At 38.8% G+C, this 19,488-nt stretch overlaps 1 long non-coding RNA gene across 1 annotated transcript; it reads right to left on the minus strand.

Annotated features, from left to right (window-relative positions):
- Nucleotides 1–118: 118 nt before the first annotated feature.
- Nucleotides 119–9,268, minus strand: LOC145492573 (uncharacterized). The gene is made up of 3 exons (XR_014050031.1): nucleotides 7,723–9,268; nucleotides 6,089–6,140; nucleotides 119–581 (listed from the first exon to the last, which is right to left on the minus strand). It is a non-coding gene; the product is annotated as an uncharacterized LOC145492573 (long non-coding RNA).
- Nucleotides 9,269–19,488: the final 10,220 nt, after the last annotated feature.

A 19,488-nucleotide genomic window follows, 5' to 3' on the forward strand; every position in this document is an offset into this window, starting at 1 on the left:
TTTTGTCAATACAGCTGCCTGTAAAATCTAATAATGTGAAAGGAAAAACAAAGGAATTGTTTAGTTTTTGGGTTAGGCTGAAAGGAAATATAGATTGATATTGAGTAATCCATAAGAAAGAAAATTAGGGAAAATATAACAGTTTAACAGGGCATTTGTGCAGACATTATTTATCAAAAGTACACTGCAACATTACCAAGGTATGAAAATGGAGCAACATGAACTTTCTTAATCATTTAACTCTTAAAAACACTGTATGCCTGAACATGTCCTTTCGAACAGGGTTACTAAATAAGAAACTGTGTCTTAAACAGTTACCAATTTGGAAGTAAAGGAATTTTTTCTAAAGCTGGGTCAGGTTTAGAAAGCCTGACTGACATCACCCCAATAAACTTACATGCAAGTTCTTTGTAACCACATAAAAATCAGGACGAGTACACCGGGTCAATTTGTTGTCAAGAAAGGTAATAGCATTGCAGTTGACCAGCTCTAACATGTACGCAAACTGCAGTGTCTGTTGTGGTTTCAGATTCGTTGGTTGTTTCTGTAGTTGTTTGAAATTCATCCTCATCAGATAAATCCTAGAATTAAAAATAAATTCAAATAAACATAAATTCAACTTTCATTTGCTGTACACGGATTTCTTTCCCACAAAGTATAGTTTTAACACATGTAATCATCACAGATATTTTTACAGCTTTTACAGCTGTAAAAAATTCCTAATACGTTAATAAAACTCGCATTTCCGGGAGGAAAGAGAGAAGAAAAAAGGGGAAAAAGTCACGCCCGAATAGTACTACAAGTAAAGCTTTTACAGCATTTCAGAAGAATGCAACAAAGTGTAAAAACAGGTATAAGGTTCGCCTTATCTTCTTTGGCAAAAACTGAGAAAAGCTACAACGGCCTCGATTCTTATTCATCTAGCTTAGTTCACTTTCATGTACGGAGGGAAAAATTTGCGGAAAGTGTGGCGGCGCTTCCTGCGAGTCGCTGTTTGGATTACCCGCCATATTGGACAAAATGCCCAGATGTCATGTATGTGTCGTGAAGTGTACCAATAGATGGTGGTTGTTTGTCGTGGTTACAAGCAGAATCTGTTTCACAGAATACCTTCGGGCGTCCAAGTATTTTTACGCGAAAATTAATAGCGGAGCTCCTGCGCGCCGAAGGCGCTCGAGCAGAGCCCCATTCCTTAGAAAGTTTGGTAAACCCATCAAGCCACGAAAATATGGTTATGACGTCACCGTACGAGCGAGCGAGCGTTCGTCCGCACTTACAGACTCTGGGGGAGGGGGAGGGGGATCTCGATGTAACCCCAACTACAGCTCACTTATTAATTTTTGGCACCCAGTTCCTGTAGTCCGCATTCCCAGTGGAGAGAAAAAAAACACATCACTTAATTATTATCAAATTATTATTGGAAGGCTTCATAAAGGGATGGACCATTAGAAAAGTAATTGAGAGGGTGGGAGGGAGGGGGGGGGGGTGGGACAGCTAACAGGATGTTTTTTTTTTTCAAGTCCACTACCTCAGCAGGATTTTTTTCAGGGGCAAGTCCCCTGCAACAATTTTTTTTCAAGGTAGGGGGGTGGGGGGGAGGGCTATCTTAATCTTGACACTCACCACAATCTGAATGCGTGGAACAGGCTTCAAGTGCAAACAAATATTTTTTAAGCTTCCACACAGTCGTTTTACTTTCCCGTCAAAATCATGCGCGGGGGAAACATAACGTCTCAGACACATCCAAGTGCCATTGCCAAAAATGGGGATATGAGGCTTTTGGTTTGATGTTTAGGAAATATCAGTTTTATTGATTCATTATCCTTGTACAACAAATTCATTCTTGGCATGCAGTGAATCAAGTTTTAAGCCAGAGTTCCGTGAGTGACTGTCCAGTAGTAAATATGGGGCTGAAGGGCCTATTGAACTGGGGGGTCTGGAGGCATGTTCCCCCCCCCCCCCCACCAGAAAATGTTGCAAAACTGAGGCATTTTTGTTGCATTTTCCACGATTTTTAGCAGATAAATGTGATTGTATTGATTGGACTTAAATGATAATACGTTGTTTACTTTGCCAAAAACCTAAAATACATTGAAAATAGCCCATCAGTTAACAACTCCATGGTTGTCTTTGAGTACACTGATCTTGGCTGCCATCTTAGGGGAAGTGTTACAGTTTGCTATGGGTGTGCACATCTGTGTCCACAATCGTCATTTGTCATGTCAGTTGTGAAATCACCCCTATATTTCGAGGCTTTAAAAACATGGTATGTGCTTGCTAAAATTCAAACGATTCAAGCAGAATGGCGGTTTATAGTTTGTTTTTTATCACTCTTAAGCCATGGTTATCCAAATGAGTTTTTCTGCCAGGGTGTTTGGCTACCAGTGTCCATGATAAAGTTGCTATGCACAAAATGTATCACCCTTGAAAGGGAAAAATGTCTGTTTTCTAATTAACACTGCAGTATAGAGTGGCTGCCAAGGTGCCATTCAGGCAGGTACAGCTTGAAGGCATGGCAGTGCAATTCACTCTGAAGGAATTTTTTCCTTCACTTGTTCTCTGCACAATTTTTTTCCAGTCACCCTCCCTTGCATGAATTTTTGTTTGTCCCCCACCCGGCCATCACTTTTGTAATGGTAAAGTATTATTTTTACCAGAGTGATTTTGTCATCATAAATGTTGCAATTTTGCAGTAGGGAGTGTATCTCATTATATTCCTGTATGCTGTTTTTAATACTGTACAGCTGTCATACATTCAACTGTATGTCTTTACAGTCACTTTTGGGAAGTGTCCTAAGGCTGTGTAGAGTTCCAGTTATTTTGTAAAAGGTAGTACTTATTAGCATATACTATGAAAAGGAACTGAACTACTGCTGGATGTACAGCATTGAGGCAAATAACCATTCAACACTATGTTATAAAATACATAAAAATTCATGACACCACTAAGTCAATTGCAAAGATGGTATAAAGGTGGCTGTATCATAAATTGTTTCAGAAAAAAATATAAGAAGGAAAGTAAGTGCCTTGTTTAAGGTTACTATATACCTTTAGAGATGTCTCACATCCAAGCGAAGTAATGCGTAAACCCCTAAATCAAATTAAAGCTCATAAAGCTGGTTATCAAACTATACCAATAATTTTTGTTAAAAAAATAATTGTCCAATTATCCAGGCCCCCTAATGAGAGCATCTAAATCACCTTTTGAAAGCTAAAGGTCAAAGTGAATTTTCTTTTTTGGTAATTTAATTTGTTAAATTAAGTGCTATCTGCCTTAACCAATGTCAGCATTTTGTCACATTCCATTTCAGAACATTTTCGAAAATTATAGGATTAAAAAAAAGTATTGAGTGATTGCAAAAATCTCACTCAGGGAAAAATGTTTCAAAATAAAATATTCCGGATATGTTTTAGTTGTTTATATATGTCAAATTAGTTCCATCACTTGGATGCAAGACACCTTAAATAGCCTTTAAGTCACATAAAGACACTGCATTTAACAACAGAGTGATTCTAAACCATATCTAGACCGACTATGTACGCTCATTCTTGACCTTGGTGTATAAATAAATGAACAAATTATTCTTGTCACAAAGTCTGAACAATTTGTAAGCGAAGCTTTCGACTGTATCACACAGTCTTCATCAACGATTAAAGTGAGCTCACGTTGTCACGTGAATGCAAATTGTTTAAACACGTGATTAAACAATTTGCATTCTCGTTACAACGTGAGCTCACTTAAATCACTGATGAAGACTGTGCGATACAGTCGAAAGTTCCGCTTACAAATTTTTCAGACTTTGTGAAAAGAATAATTTGTTGGTTCATATCTAGACTATATAATTATATCACTTTCAGTCATGACTGCATAACCTTCATGACCTGAACTAAAGGCAAGATCAAGATCAGATCTTGACTGACTATTTTTTTAAAAAGAGGAAGCTTGGGATTGCATAACACCAGATATACAAGTTTGCCAACTGAAGATAACTTGACATCCAATTTGTGTATACTTTTTTTAACCAGCACATTTAGTATAGACTTAGGGCAACAAAAGAAAAGCCACCAAATGGAACATCCCTTGATGGAATGTAAACAGTTTTTTAGACACTGCAAAAGTGTTACTCTTTTATTCAGTTTCAGACTGTGACTGAAGTTTTTCCTAAGAGACCCACTGCAGTGGTGTATGACATCACTTCAGCAAAGAAAGAAGATCTTTCAGTGTCATTTGTTTATTTGTGATTATACCAGTACTCCAGACCAGCAATTTAAACTTTGACAACCTTGCATGCTAGACAACTCAGGAGACTTGCATGAACTCTTCAGATCACATGACATACACCACATGAACTGTACTCAACAATTAACTATACAAGATGCACTTACGTGTATGGTACTGATAAACATGAAGCATGTGCTGACCTTTCATGAAAGCAGACACATTGCTGATGAAAACGTTAAATTAGCATAAAACCAAATGACTTTTAAATAATTAAATCAGGAAAAAGGAGACAGAGATCCAGAGCTTGTAGTACACATACTTGAGGCCAGATTGGGTAAGATGTGAGTCCTAGGTTGAATGTTTTTTTAAACATGAAAGTCCCAATATCAATATTATTTCAAACCAATTGAAACCTAGAAGTTCACTAAATAGTTTAATTATTTCAGTATGTATTGCCTGTAAGGGTTATTACCCAAAGGAAAACAGCTCATCCTTCTACATGAAAGAGTTGCTACAGGATTAAGTTTCACTCAAGACAACTTTTAGCTCCTGAACTTTCCAGATTGCAAAAAAAATCATGTCCGATAGCTCCAGGCCTACTACTGAATTTTCTTGGGAAATGTTTTGAGGAAATTCAAATTACAGAACTACATTTATTTAGTACTGTGAGAGGTGAAATTTTGGGGGGCTATCAAGAATGACTTTTGGGCAGGTACAACATACCCAGAGGGTAGGCCAAAAAATTGTTTTTCATTTCTTTGCACCCTGCTTATACCTACTTTGGGAGATGGTGCAATCCATTCCAGCAAAAGAAAACTTCATTAACTGCATCTTCAAGTTAGATACAATTTAACTCTCCAACTTTGCACAAGGTACAATACTGTTAACTTTTGATATTTTTGGGAGAGATATGGTAGAGATTTAGGAACTGTCAGTATATTTTAACTGCTGTATACTCATGCCCCACAAAAACTGTGCGGAATTCGTGTGGGAGGTGGAATGTTAGCTAATAAAGGATATAATGGTTCATTAAAAGGTCGTCTTTCTGATCAAGGAGGTAGCAGAGAATAAAAAAGTCAGCAAAAAGCACAGAAGACAGTTGTGTTACAGGATCAAAATTTCCATTACATTGAAAATGCATGTTATTTAGTCAATGATCAAATCTAAAGGTGGATACAGAAAATTCAGAAAGAGGGAGCCGAAATTGTTTTTAGCGAGAACACAACTTCTGACCCATTTCAAATGAATATCCTAAATATAATGAGTGACACTTTAGAATGTGTGAAACATTAACTACCCTGAAAATTGAAAAAAGAAACAGATTTAAATGGAAAGAAGTAAATGCTGCCACTTGAAGTAGAAACAGTCCTATGCATTTCAAGCTTGCTTGGCGAGAGGAGAGGAATGATACAGGATTGAGCAAAATCTTTTATGCTCTAATTTCTGGTTGTGACTCATGCAAGTCAAACCTACATAAACCAGAAATGCCACAAAAAGCTTACTTGTTAGGGGTTCAAGCAAAGTTTCCAACTACCTCATTCTTAAAACACAGGAAACAATATTTTCCAAAGAAATACTCAATTGAGGCTCTCCAATAACTACATACCATGCACTTCAATTGTACAATCTCATAGCACTGATTGGCCTTTAATTTAAGGGATTAAACATTATTGTACACAATTTGTCCAAATACGAATAGTCCAAAAATGAAGCAGAGTCTAGAAAGTAAATTTAACAGAGCCTGCAATGATTACAGACTGATTGAGGGTTTTTATTGTTTTATTCAATCAGCACAATTACTTAGTATAAGCTTTTGCTAACAAGGATAGTACAAATCTGGAATGATATTTCCACAACTCCGGTTACCTTTCACCTTTGTACTATCTGGTGGAACCACAGCCTACAACCATTTAGTGTTCTGCAAACAGAATGGAAGTAGAAATAGATAAATTAATCCATCAATTATTCAAAATTATCATCAGTTAAGGAATACGTAGTAGTCGAAGCTCTCATAAACGACCACTTTGGAAATTCGAAAATGTGGTTGTAAGTAGAGCTGGTTGCTTGCAGGAATGAGCTTTTGTAAGTGACCGCAAAGTAAAACAATAGAAGCTGGTGGCTTATGAGAACTTCCGAAACTCATTAATAATTCATAAAGAAAAATAAAAGAAATTAATGTTTAATGAGTGCCTTTATATTTGGGAGGCACGGTGGCCTCGTGGTTAGTGCGCTCATCTCCGGATCGAGCGGTCCAGGTTCGAGCCCTGGCCAGGGACATTGTGTTGTGTTCTTGGGCAAGACACTTTACTCTCACAGTGTCTCTCTCCACCCAGGTGTATAAATGGGTACCGGCGAACTTAATGCTGGGGGTAACCCTGCGATGGACTAGCATCCTATCCAGGGGGGAGTAGAAATACTCCTAGTCGCTTCATGCTATGGAAACCGGGATAAGCTCCAGCCTGATGGGCCACTTGGCTCACATGCAGACATACCTTATATCTGATAACAACATTTTAATGATTCTGTGGTTATTTTATGAAAGGGCCATGGGAATGACTGTATGATTGAGTATTATTTGATGGCCCGTGTAATTTAGCAATGTACAAAAACTTTCAGATTTCGCTTCCACTTTGCTGGCAATCAGATTGAAAATGGTCAGTGTAAAATGCAGACTGCAGACCGGGGTAAAATGTGGCTTGAGGGTAAAATGCAGACTGCACGCAACTGACTTCATAAGTAGATATAATTATTATTATATCTATTATTAGAAGCTGACTGTAAACATGATTATTCAGGCTAATGTAGTGAAAGTCTGCACTCCAGTTAGCCTAAATAGCATTCTGGTTAGACTGAATGTCACTTCCTCCCTAATTAGCCTAAATAATGGCCGGCCCCAGTTAGCCTGTTTACAGTTAGCTCTCAATGGCAGAAATAGTAACACAATTTAAAGTGAGAAAGTCTATAGTCTGCTGTCTGCATTTTTATCGAGTCAGGTATGAATGGAATGGACTGCCAAGTCAAGTTAGAAATGCTGATGAAATATCTCTTTTTTAAAAAAAAAAGGTTAAACGTTTTCTTGGAGCAATTTGAAAATTTTTGTTTTCTTTGGTTCATGTAGGTTTTTTTTAGATTGTACATATGTATATATAGTTTAACATTTTATTCATGGGGGTTTCCCTAATATGGCGACTCAGTGCTTTTGGTCACGGCTCCATCTCCTAATGTAATTTTAATCACTATTTTTGTATGAAGTAAATGTAATAAATCCAAATCTCAACCTAACCCTGGTCTGCAGCCTGGATTTTTCTGTATTTTACCCCCTGTCGAGCTGTCCCCAGTCTGTAGTCTGCGGTCAGCAGTTTACATTTTACACTGACCGAATCAAAAACCTAGTGTAAAATAAGCTTACTTACACTGCAAAACTGTAGTCAACCCTGGAAGATAGAAGTCTACCACTATCAACAATGAAAAATGAGAAACAGAGATATCAGATGGCTCACCTCTTAAATCTCTTCATGCTGCCTTCTTGTGTTAACATTCCCTGGCGTTCAACTTCGAATTCTACAGCTGTAGGTTCGTGCCCACGTTGCTTATGTACAAAAAGATCTGACATGTTTCTAACTGAGCACGAATTGTTCCGATACCCAATAAAGAGGAAAAATCATTAGAGACCTGAAAACCCTGAGGCTGTTGAAAAGGCCTGTTGACAGTGGCTAATTCCAACGTGTTTTGCAGGGAACTTTCCACAAAATGGCGCATCAATGTTTTGTTCCCAGTGCTCCTCGGCCTGTCTCGAGTGGGGAGAATCCGCTGAGCGAGATCTGAGTGCAGGCGCAGGGCTATGTGATTTCCCGCGGATTGGTATGACGAACATTCGAAGAGATCTAGAGAGGTCTAGAGAGTGCTAGCCTCCCACGCATACGCTCTTAGGGCTCGTCGAGGGAACGCGTGATGAGCCCTAAGAGCGTCTGCGTGGGAGGCTAAGAGAGTGCTTGCCAGCTAAAAGCGATTGATTTACGTCGACCATCGCCTGAAAAAATCAATCCACGAAAAAAGGCGTGAGGGGGGAGGGGGGTGGCGGAAAGGGGGTTCGGCGGCCCCAAAATCTGTCCAGTCCATGAATCAAGGCTCAATTTTCTTTTTCATTACCACACCATCATAAAGCTCTGCTGATCAGCAATCTTTATCAAGATGGCATCTACGGGGCCACACACACGAGGAATATGTCCAATACATAAAACCCCTACCTGTTTTCTTGTACATTGATTTATTTAGTGCGTACAATTCAGCCCAATAGCCCTTTTAATTTAATGGTTAGCTTTTTCATTTGCATTACAATGTAATCCAACGCGGATGCAGTGCAATTTTGGGTCGAAACTACAAAGTCGTCCAAAATTTGCCTTACATGTTGGACATGTTGGATTATTATTAATAAACAATAGTCTCCATTTGGCGCGAAAATTGCTTGGATATTTGTCCGCGGACATCATCTGTTCCGAGAAGCAAACAGTTTACCGAGAGCGTAGCTCGAGGGAAACTGTGAGCTTCGAGGAACATATAATGTCCAAGGACAAATATCCGAGCATATTTTCGCGTCAAATGGAAACTATTGTGTTTACTATCCATCAAATATTTTTCGCAACACGCGCGATTTGAAAATTGGGGAATATCCTCAAATATTCCCCAGTTTTAGCTGGGAAATATTCGGTCACGTGATGCATTTAGACCAATGTCGCGCTAGCGAAAATTTTTGATGGATTCTAATTATTGACGATATCCAAATAAATAACTTAAGAGCTCCGGTTTTAGGCTTGGTTAAATCTATATATTAGCAGTTGATCTCCTGAGAGCTACCTTCAGTCTGGTTCCCAGGCTCTCTTTCCTCTGCCTTGTTGGTGGGAGCCAGCGGGTCAGCGGGAGCTCAGCGGGTCCATTCACCCGCGCCGCTGACTCGCTAGGTCGGCTAGTAACGCTAGTTGATTTCTAAATGAAACCGTTCGATTATAGCACCCACCTTAACAAGATTTTAACAAGGGGATTTAAAACGGATGTATCGTTGTGATGGTTGAACAGTTACCAGATTTCTGAGAAGGAAGCTAGCATTGAAGTTTCAATAATATAATCAATCAAATCATGTGTCGGGCCTCGCACCACATACAACAGCAGCGGCGTAGGGTGTAGGGTGTAGGGTGGGAGGGGGGGGGGATAAGGGGAAAATATAACCCCTTCAAGGCGTTTGGTTACTCAGTGAGCCGCGAGAACGGAGCGCGTGTCTCTTCATAAGTTGGCTGGATGTTGGCCAGGTTCTTTCTTGTCTGTTTATTTACACGGACGTAGTTCAGGTCAATAATAATAATAATAATAATAGTAATAATAATAATAATATAACGTAAAAGAAGATCGAGGCAAATATCCAGCCATCTTGACTGAAAAAGGTTGTTCAACTGAAGGATCTATCATACGCAAAAGATTATCAAGGTAAAAGAGTGAATCCCCCATATAGGTCCTCTAACTAAGGTAATCCGTCTTAATTATTTTTAGACATGGTACCCAGTTCTTCTGAGGATGCTACTCGCGCGATACGTGGACAGCCGAAGCGATTTCCTCGAAACTATTTGAGACGAAATGGCGGGAACGTCATTTTATATGTTTTGGTTTCGTTTCAGAGCAGAGATGTTTTCTGCACTCTCAGCCGTCTTTTTGTTCAGCCGGGCTTTCGTTTGTTTTGTGCTCGTTTGGCTGTTAATTATTTGGCTGTTTATTCGGTTTTAGGAAGTTTAATTAAGCAAACTTTAACGGCAACGGACACGAGTACAATGACCGTGTAAGCGTGCGTTATAATTCTTTTTTCATTTCTTTGCCGTTGTTTACAAAAGGTCACAAAACAACAACGTTGAAATAGCCACATTCTACATATTCGAGAGAACGTGAACTATACGACGGCTAATTTGTAAAATTTCTTTTTCGAATTTTGACGCTGTCTTACATATTCTGTTTGGGATATTTCTGACAGTATCGACAAACTGAATGAATCTAATTCTCGCGAGATTCGTAGATTGAATATTAAGTCGTTTTTTAATCGATGCTACCTTTGGCGTTGTTGCCGTTGCTGCTTAAACTGCTTTTGCTACTTGAGCAGCGAACGATTGCCTGCGCTTTCGACCATCTGTTTGTTCGGTTGCCTAGCTTGTGTTTGGCGTTTGTTTGCTTTGCACTCGTTTGTCTACTCATTTCTCCGCCTTTCATTCAGTTATTGTTTGTGCAGGGGACATCCGTCTCTTATTGAAACTCCTATTGAAGTTTCGACATGTATTAAAACATACGGAGAGCCGAAGCTCCTTTGCCTGGATTGTAATCAAAATATCAAAGAAGACATCCCCACAGCGTTGGACGTTTTCCTTTGCTTTGAAACGAAACGAAACGAAACGAAACATAAACAGATCCTCGACGAAAACATCCACGCATCGCGCGAGCAATGTCCGCGGAAGAACTGGGTACAATGTCTAAAAATAACTTTAGAGGGATTACCTTAGTTAGTACATGGGGGATTCACTCTCTAACCTTGATAACCCCTTGTCATACGGCATAAGAGCACCATTTTTTTTTTAAGGTCCAATTATTTAAGGTCTTAATCGAGTCGTCAATTCAGATCCAGAGTTTAGGGCCTGAGAACCAAGAGATTATCAAGGTAAGTACCTTGATAATCTCTTGCTGAGAATCCAATGTTAAATTTACCGTAATTAGTGCGAACTTTGGGTAGATAGAATGTGGATCGAGCAGCAAAACGGGTATGGAAACTTTGTTTATGATAAAATAAATGCCTTAGTTACTACGCGCGCTATGATTGGCCAATTTAGTGGGCTCTTTGCTTCTGTACGTCCCGCTAACATCTAAAGCTGCTCCCGAACCTAGCAAACACACGTTGGGATACAAAAATGTCTTGGCTTATCTTACTAACCTTGTCTTCTCGGTCCACGCTGTAAGTTGCGGATCCTCGTTTTCCCCCTTCGATTTATGGCACGTGCACTCAGATCGAATTGGACAAAATTAAGTTCGGAAGTACGGGCCTCGAGAGTGATGTAATATTTTCAATTACAAATTCCAAGGGGAGGACTGCCAAAAGAAAAGGTCGGGGATGCTCGTGGGAAAATTTGAAATCGATCATAAAAACGAAAATAAGAGTGTTTCTTTTCTTATTTCTTCGAGTACACCTATAAAGAGACTTCGACAGCTAAAAATAGTGGCGTTTGATCATCACAACCCTAAATGAGACCAGAATCCTTGATTTATACCCCTAAGCGAGATGACGAGCATCCCTACCCTTTTCACACAGTTTCTCCCGGGTTTGATATGCTGTAGCAGCTGTTCATTTATCCTATACCCGGATACGTTCTTTTAAACTGTTAAAACTGATTGTTCTCGGTTCATGACGTTGCCACGACAGCTGGGTGTAACATATGCTGGTAGGTTTACCAAAATGTTTTATTACTTGATATTATCTTTCGATGAAGTTTTTTTCCTTCCTTTTCATTGGCCGAGAGGTCACCACGTAACGTAGAAATAACTGCCTACAAATAAAAAAAATGGTCTGCTCATGCGTATTACTGTCTAAATGTGTTTTGCTGCTAAATTCTGCTCATGCGTAATTGTAACCATGCTCCTGCGCGTAAAATGGCAGATACCTTCCTGAGGTGTCAGAGAGCGATTTTTAAAAGGGTGAAAACAAACTTGGTCATCAAACGATAAAACAACTACTGGACTCGGTTGTAGCAAAATATCATGATTTGTCAGTGTGTCGCATGTAATTGATCTGCTCGCCACTGACAACTCACGATATTTTACTCAACCTCGTCCAATAATAGTTACCTATTCTTCATTTGTGATGAAATATTTCCAGCCAAGTCTTATAATGAGATCGTTTGCATTGGCATCATAAGAAGTTTAGATTCGCGCAGCATGATTGTGTAGTTTCATGTGGAAAGAGTTTTATTCCGGTTTCCTCAAACGACGCTACAATAATCAAAATGGTGTTGTTACAAAGCATTACAACAACAACAGCAACAAAAATAATTTATTTGTAACTCATTAAAATAGTATTTATATCTAATGTATTTCTATAGGTAATCACATGATTTTGAGTGCAATCTGGAATAAATAAGCACGAGTAAATCTTTTAAAGGCTAACAAAATTTACAAGTGCTTATTTATTCCAAATTGCATGAGAATAATCGTGTGATTACTTCTTAATACTACACTTGAATGCATACTATTTAAGTTCGTCTACACATTGTTTCCTTACACGGGCTCGGAAAGTCCAGTTTACCTTCGGCTATCTTCGCATATCTCGGGTGAACTTCAAAATACCTCAGATTACCACCGGTAGTCATGAATGTCTTCGTAGTAACCTCGAAAATCTACGTTGTAATTTCTGGACTGTTTCAAATTTGCTTTGGCGTTAGATGAAAACTGCTCTCCTTTTAAGGACGGTGCCTACTTTTGCTAGTGCGCACACGTTCTGCGCATCACACAAGCCATGGTTTAGCTCCACACGCGCGCTGGGGCTGACATTTGACGCAATCAACTACGCTATCACGTACACGACTAAAATGAAATCAAAATTTTCCTACTGTGACCAAATCAAGTTTAATGAACCTGTGCTTAAACCAGGAACACCAGAATAGCAGCATATCGCTAACCACGAACTGTTTACGTCTTCCAGCTGAAAACCTAGCTGTTATCTGTCGAAAATTAATCTGAAATCCAACTGTAAACACATACCTGCAGATGGCGTAGTGCGCGTGCAAAACAAGTGCGAGATACGCAAATGTCTTACTTACTGGGGGGGGGGGGGTGACGGGAAAAAATGTAACGGGCGCCGTAAAAGTTTTCAAAAAAGATCAATAACTTTAAAAAACGCGTGGTTACCCCTACATTTTATGTTATCAAATGGAAGTGTTAAGTCTATTCAACACTTGATTAGTTTCTGGTTGTGAGCAAAGGGTATTTAGATTGTATTTTAGCTGAACCAGAGGAAGGCTGTCAGATACGCTAAAAGCGCTTTTGCAACGATTTTGTTATTAAAAACATATCAAAAATGTTTTTTTTTGTTACCATTTGCCAAGTAGTTTAAAGATTCTTTTAAATGTGTTTGCTATTCTGTATGTAAAGGCGAATTCTGTGGAAATCTGTGAAGAAATATCCTTTCCTTCTTTTTACAGGAAAATGCTGATGTCAGCATTTTTGTTGAGATTTAAGGCTACTTATCTCGAAAAAATGCGTGGCTACCCCCATTTTTCTTTGTGGATTCCAATAGCCCTTGCAAAGATCTACTTTTTCCGTGTGGTCTTAACCTGGCGCAAAAACCTTCGCAATTAGTAGGCACCGTCCTTAAGCCAATCAGAACAGTATTTTTTCAGGTGTATTATGAGACTAAAAATACCATGATTATGATTACGACAGTATCGGAACGTAACAAAAACTGCGTCACTTAAAGATGGCACTTAGTTTAAAAGTGTTCTTTGAGATAAATGGTTTCCTTGCAACTTGACATAGTCAACATTAACGAATACCCTGATGCATAAACTCTCAAAATTAATAGATACGAGTTTCCCGCACACGCCCATTGTCGTGCAAACCTCGTTATAACATGGGGAAATGACAGCTCGAAAAGGGCCTGTTTCATGGAGCAGTTGTTTTCTTTTGCTTCAAAGGTTGGAGCAGTGGGAAGGATGAAGGAATTCTTAAGGGTTAAAGATAAGTGAAATGTTACATTTGGGAAATCGCCCGAGTGGAAAAAATTCGCTTAAAAGGAAATTTATGACCTATCAAATGAATGACCACTTAAATCAACCATTTTCACGATATATAAAAATCTAATCTTTAGAAATACATGAGCCATGAAATCATGGCCACAGCTACAGCCAGGATTCATGGGCCATGCAAAGATTTTCATGGGGATTCTAGCGAAAATAAAGGCACTTTCATAAAATCTTGTGTTTAATAGTGCCTCTGATGTTTATGTCGAAAAAAGAAACAAGTAATCACCTTCCTTTGTGCTACCAAATGGAAATTGGCGCCTTGGGTGCTCAATTTGAGTAATTATGGTATGCACGCATCCAAGACCTAGTGCGCCAAACACCTTTTACTCTGTTTTCTTGTGGAGGGTAACGTTTAACTTAACCTGGAAATTTGACTTTACTAGACATACTAACTGCTTACCACTTTGTCACAGGGAACTTGTTGGCATGTTGAATTCCACGTTCACAAGCGCAAATTAAAACATGTTAGACAGACAAGTCTGTAGCGAGATAAGGATTTAGTGTTCATCTACATCAAGGTGGCTGACAATAGTTTCAGCTCTTTCCATCATGTAATACTTTTATGAAACAATTATGGTATCACACAAATTTCCAATCATTTTACCATACAACTTGTTGGAAACACCTTTAGCTTTAAGTGATTATAACTCAAAAACAAGCTGGGTGCAGACCCCTAGCTATTTTATCGCATTTTCTAAAAAAACGTTCTATAGAGAGGGTTCATAGCCACCTTAAATTTTGAGCATGGATTTGAGTTCCAAGCACTCACAAATAAAATTAAGGGCGTTTCTAACAGGTTTTATGGTCACTATGGTAACCTATCGCGCCATAAAGATTACTATTATTATTGGTTAGCCGATGGCTGGGTGTTTACGTGATACCGACATTGTAGCATTACTTGATAAGAGAAGTAGTATTGTTCCATCAAAGTATACCTGTTGGAAAAGTGCTGGAAACTGTTGCCAGCCACCTTAACCCGTAAACACAATCAGTTGTATACAATGTGAAAATATGTTGTAACTACGTCAAAGTGGGAGAAGTATTCGCTACTTTAGGATTAAAAACTTAAATTTGTGCTCTTTTCTCTTTCCGATACATTTGTAAAAAAGAAAATGCTCTCATAGCAAGCTGGTTTTTTTTTTTTGTCGATTACTTTAGAAGTGATATAATGAGATCAAAAACAGAGCACGTTTGACCTCTTTAACAATTGCATTGGAAATTAATTTTGTCATAGGAATCTCAGTATTGTTCATTAGTAAAATCTATTAGTCAACATTGTTCCCTACAACTGCTTGAAACACCACCTAACTGGGTTAGGCTAGATCTTTCCACAGCCAGTTTTGGCCTTCCGTCTGGCAGGCATCGCTCCACTCTATAACCCTTTTTTCCGAGGGCGCCGTGCCGCTGGGTGACAGAGAAAGGGCCAGAACGGGACTAGCGCTTTCCACTAACTGCGGGATAGCTGTGGAACGCTTTCCCAGAACGTGTCAATTTCATTAGGCCTTTCAGGGCCTGATTACATGAGCCGGGCTGCTTCGGTGTGCCGAGATAACTTTCAGCCTTGTATTACATGAGGCGAGCCAGCCCGGTTGATGGCTGATGCGATGAACTGCAGGAGACCGGAGCGAGCTTGATTTTGGCGCGAAGGCGCGAGCCGCTCGATATATACTCTCGCTGGCTTAATGAGCCGGGCTGACCTGCGAAACGCGATTACATCGAAAAATCTCAGCCCGGTTAGCCGTTATCCCGGCACCGCGATACCGTGTTCTCGGCTAACCGGGCTGGCCCGGTTGTCATGTAATCGCGAAGTTGATTTTTGTTGCGTTTAACAAACGTGCCGAGATTCTGGCAAACTGACAACAGCCCGGCTCATGTAATCAGGCTCTAAGTTCTCAGCGTGGCCAAGTCCAAGAACGATAAAAAGAGTCCCTCATCCCTTCATCTGCTGTTGGTGGGCTAGGCAATTCGTTTTTAAGAAACTGTGCACGAAATTAACATCAAGAAGAGGGGAAAACACGAACGACGCAAACTACGATGTGAATTTATCAGCATTTAATGAGCGCTACAATTGGTTACATGTTAGACTATTAAAAAGCATTAACGGCCAATAGTAAAAGAAAACATTTGAGGTAGAAGACTTTTGTACAGCGATGGCAAAAACCAGAACCAAGAGAATACATGTATTCAGATGTCCGGAAGTAATTGCACTTATTTGCTTATGGAGACGATGACCGTGTCCATTCCATTTACTTCCGTTTGCTGTCAATGGTTCGGTTCCAAACTTTGGTTTTTAAACTCTGTTATGGTGATTGAAAACGTTTCGACATCTACCACTGGTATAAGTACAATAGCAAAATACCGAGAACAGAGATGGTTTTGACCAGTCGCCTCCAAAAGATTACTACCACACATCTTCACCCTGTTGACTACACAACAGAGCTGTTAATCAACACACTGAATATTGTAAGTAAGGTTACATGGTTGAAATATTAAAACTGACTTATCACCATTTAATTGGCAGTTAATTACCGTCTAGTAAAAACCATACAAGCCAAGAAAACAAAGATTAAAAAAGTGCAGACAGAAGACCTTCACATTCTAAGAGCAAACATGGTTTTTTTCTCTGTGATAGTGATTGAAAACTTCTCGACATTTACAACTGGTAATTGTACAATAGCAGAACACCGAGAACAGAGATGGTTTTAACCAGTCGCTAACAAAGGCAACTACCACACATCTTCACCCTGTTGACTACACAACAGAGCTGTTAAGCAACACACTGGATATTGTAAGGTTACATGGTTAAAATATATCACCATTTAATTGGCACTATCGCGCTGTTAAGTAAAAAGCATTAAAAGCCAAAAAACAAAGATTGACATAGTGTGGCAGACGACTTTCAAAAGGAAACATGCTGTTCTTCCAATCAATTATGAGGTGAAATTTTCCCGCTCTTAGCACCAGCTATAGATTTTGTTCCTTGTTGTTGTAATTTTGCTGGGCTCACTGCGTTATTTCCACTCACATTTTGGAATTGACTGAACAAATTTCTTTAGAAAACTGCTCTCCACTTGTATTTGCACACTGGCAAAAATGCCAAGTGGTCTCCCGTCACGTTGGGGGAAACGTTCATCCAAAGGCAACTGCCACACATAACTCTGTTGGTACAAAGCCGTCAATCGACCTATATTATTACAAGTTAGGTAATGTATAGTAAAACTTTATTTAAACAGGGTAGCCCGTTCAGCTCAAAGGCTGGTATCCGTAGGGCCCCTGGATAAATAACATCAGGTTAAAAATACAAATTTATGTATACAGATTAACACATTTTAACTATACGTTAAAACTAAAACTACGTTGAAAATCTAATCACAATACTAAAATACTAAAATACTAAGATACCATGGTTACTTGGATAATATAGCATAATGGATGAATGATCAAACATTGTATTGTATTGATATTATTCGTGAGTGAATTAAGAATGACATGGAAGAAAAGCAGCAATGTTAAAACCTTTCTACTTTTAACTGAAAACCATTTAGAATGACGATCAATGTGGTTTTCTTTAGAAAACGCACTCATCGCGAAACCATCAAAAAACGAGAACAAGGTATCCGATGTCAGAAGAAACAAAATCGCTCTAACTCAACAAAGTCTGAAGCAATTTATTCTGTATTAACATTGCTTGAACACTTCTCTTACCACGGAAACTAACTTTTCTATTACACAATATCTATGCATTTATTGACGTTTGACGCCTTCAAAATTTTCATTATAACAAACTGGATGTTTTTTTAAACATCCGTGTTTCTACAAATTTGGATTACGTTTATCCTTTCATCCATTTACATGTAGAGCTTAAACCCAAACATGTTAAAGCTAAAACTCAAGGAACGCTATGAAGTGGCTAGTGCAAATTTAGTGTAAACAAGTTTTAAGACAAACTGCAACTAGCAACCGTAATAGTCTACAATACTGGAAGAACAAAATGTTAACAGTGACTGACAAAACATAATACTTCTAGGACACTTCATTGTATAAGTGGACTAAAAAAAACCAGATAAACACGACAAGAGAAGAAATTTAGTTTTGTGAGACGATTTTGCAGACGAAATGAAATGACTTCATGTTATTTTCAAAAAAGGGTTGAAAAAGAGACCGACAGTCCATGTACACTAAAACACAAGATTTTTGATTTTGTGGATCAATTTCAGATAGGCTAAAACGCAACTAAACGCATAAACAACTTGTGTGGATGTGGGAATTTTATGTTTTCAACACCAAATTCTACAAATATTTATTCAAAATTCCCAAATTAGGTTAATGACCCTCGTTCTAATTTAACACATCAAATTTAGTGTATATATACAGCAAAACTACAACTGCAAGGACGTAGCTAGGGGGGTCCTGGGGTGCCCTTCACCCCCCACCTTTTGTAAGCCTTTTTTTTAACCAAACAACCTACAACAGGTGGCAAAAACGACATGACAATCTGGTAAGCACCCTCACTTTGACAGAGTGTGACTCTCCTGGTTACGCCCCTTAACTGATAAATAATCGAATGTTAGAACTCCTCTTTGACATATTGTAAAAGATAGTTTTTAGAAAGCAGTCTTTCTGTAAGGGCGTGTCAATGGACCAAATAGTTGACATCGATCTTGTTTCAGCACAAAGTAACTGATACAAGAAGCATTTTAGCCCCTCGTCAGGTGTGGAATAGATAAGACAGTTGGCTTTCACTCACTGTGTACAATAGATTCCAGTTATTTAACCTGGGGGATGTGTAGGGTGGGAAAGGCTTTTGCTTCTTGACCTCACTGAGCCATGAGAAGAACAAAAGAGTTTTGAAATGTTTTTTTAAAAAGCTTATAGCAAATACCGTTTGGTAGCTGGCATATTCGTGAAATCCAACTACCCTGTTACGCTTACATGGGAGACAACAAGGACGTAATAAGTCTCATGTACCACGTTCAAAATAAGAGTAAATAAAGTACATACATTCATTAAAGAGTGCAAAGATTCGGCCGACTTTACGAAGTGCTAACCCACGGGCTCTAGACTACCTAGTCTGCACTATTCTATGACAATTTAGCCAGCAGACGTGAAAAGCCATGCAGCTAAGGAAGTGTTATGTTCAGTCTATTTTATTCTGTGACAAGAAATTTTCAATCGTAATCTTGATTTACGTTAAAGAAATTGAAGCTATCTTTGTTCCTTATTGCACTACATCTATGGAATGAACCTGCTATCAAGAATATTAATTCACTTAAAAAGAAATTATATCCACACGCTGCCTAATTCCTAAAGTTATCGTGATATTCTAAGTCGAGAGGCTTATTCGCGGTTTGCTTGCATACAAGTCAGTACAAAGTAATACCTAGACTGACACGCACAAATATACACGTCATGCTCTTTATAACTAGAAAAATATAAAAGCATTTAATT

The sequence above is a fragment of the Orbicella franksi genome, chromosome 7 (assembly GCF_964199315.1).
Source record: "Orbicella franksi chromosome 7, jaOrbFran1.1, whole genome shotgun sequence".
In the NCBI taxonomy this organism is placed as follows: Eukaryota; Metazoa; Cnidaria; class Anthozoa; order Scleractinia; family Merulinidae; genus Orbicella; species Orbicella franksi.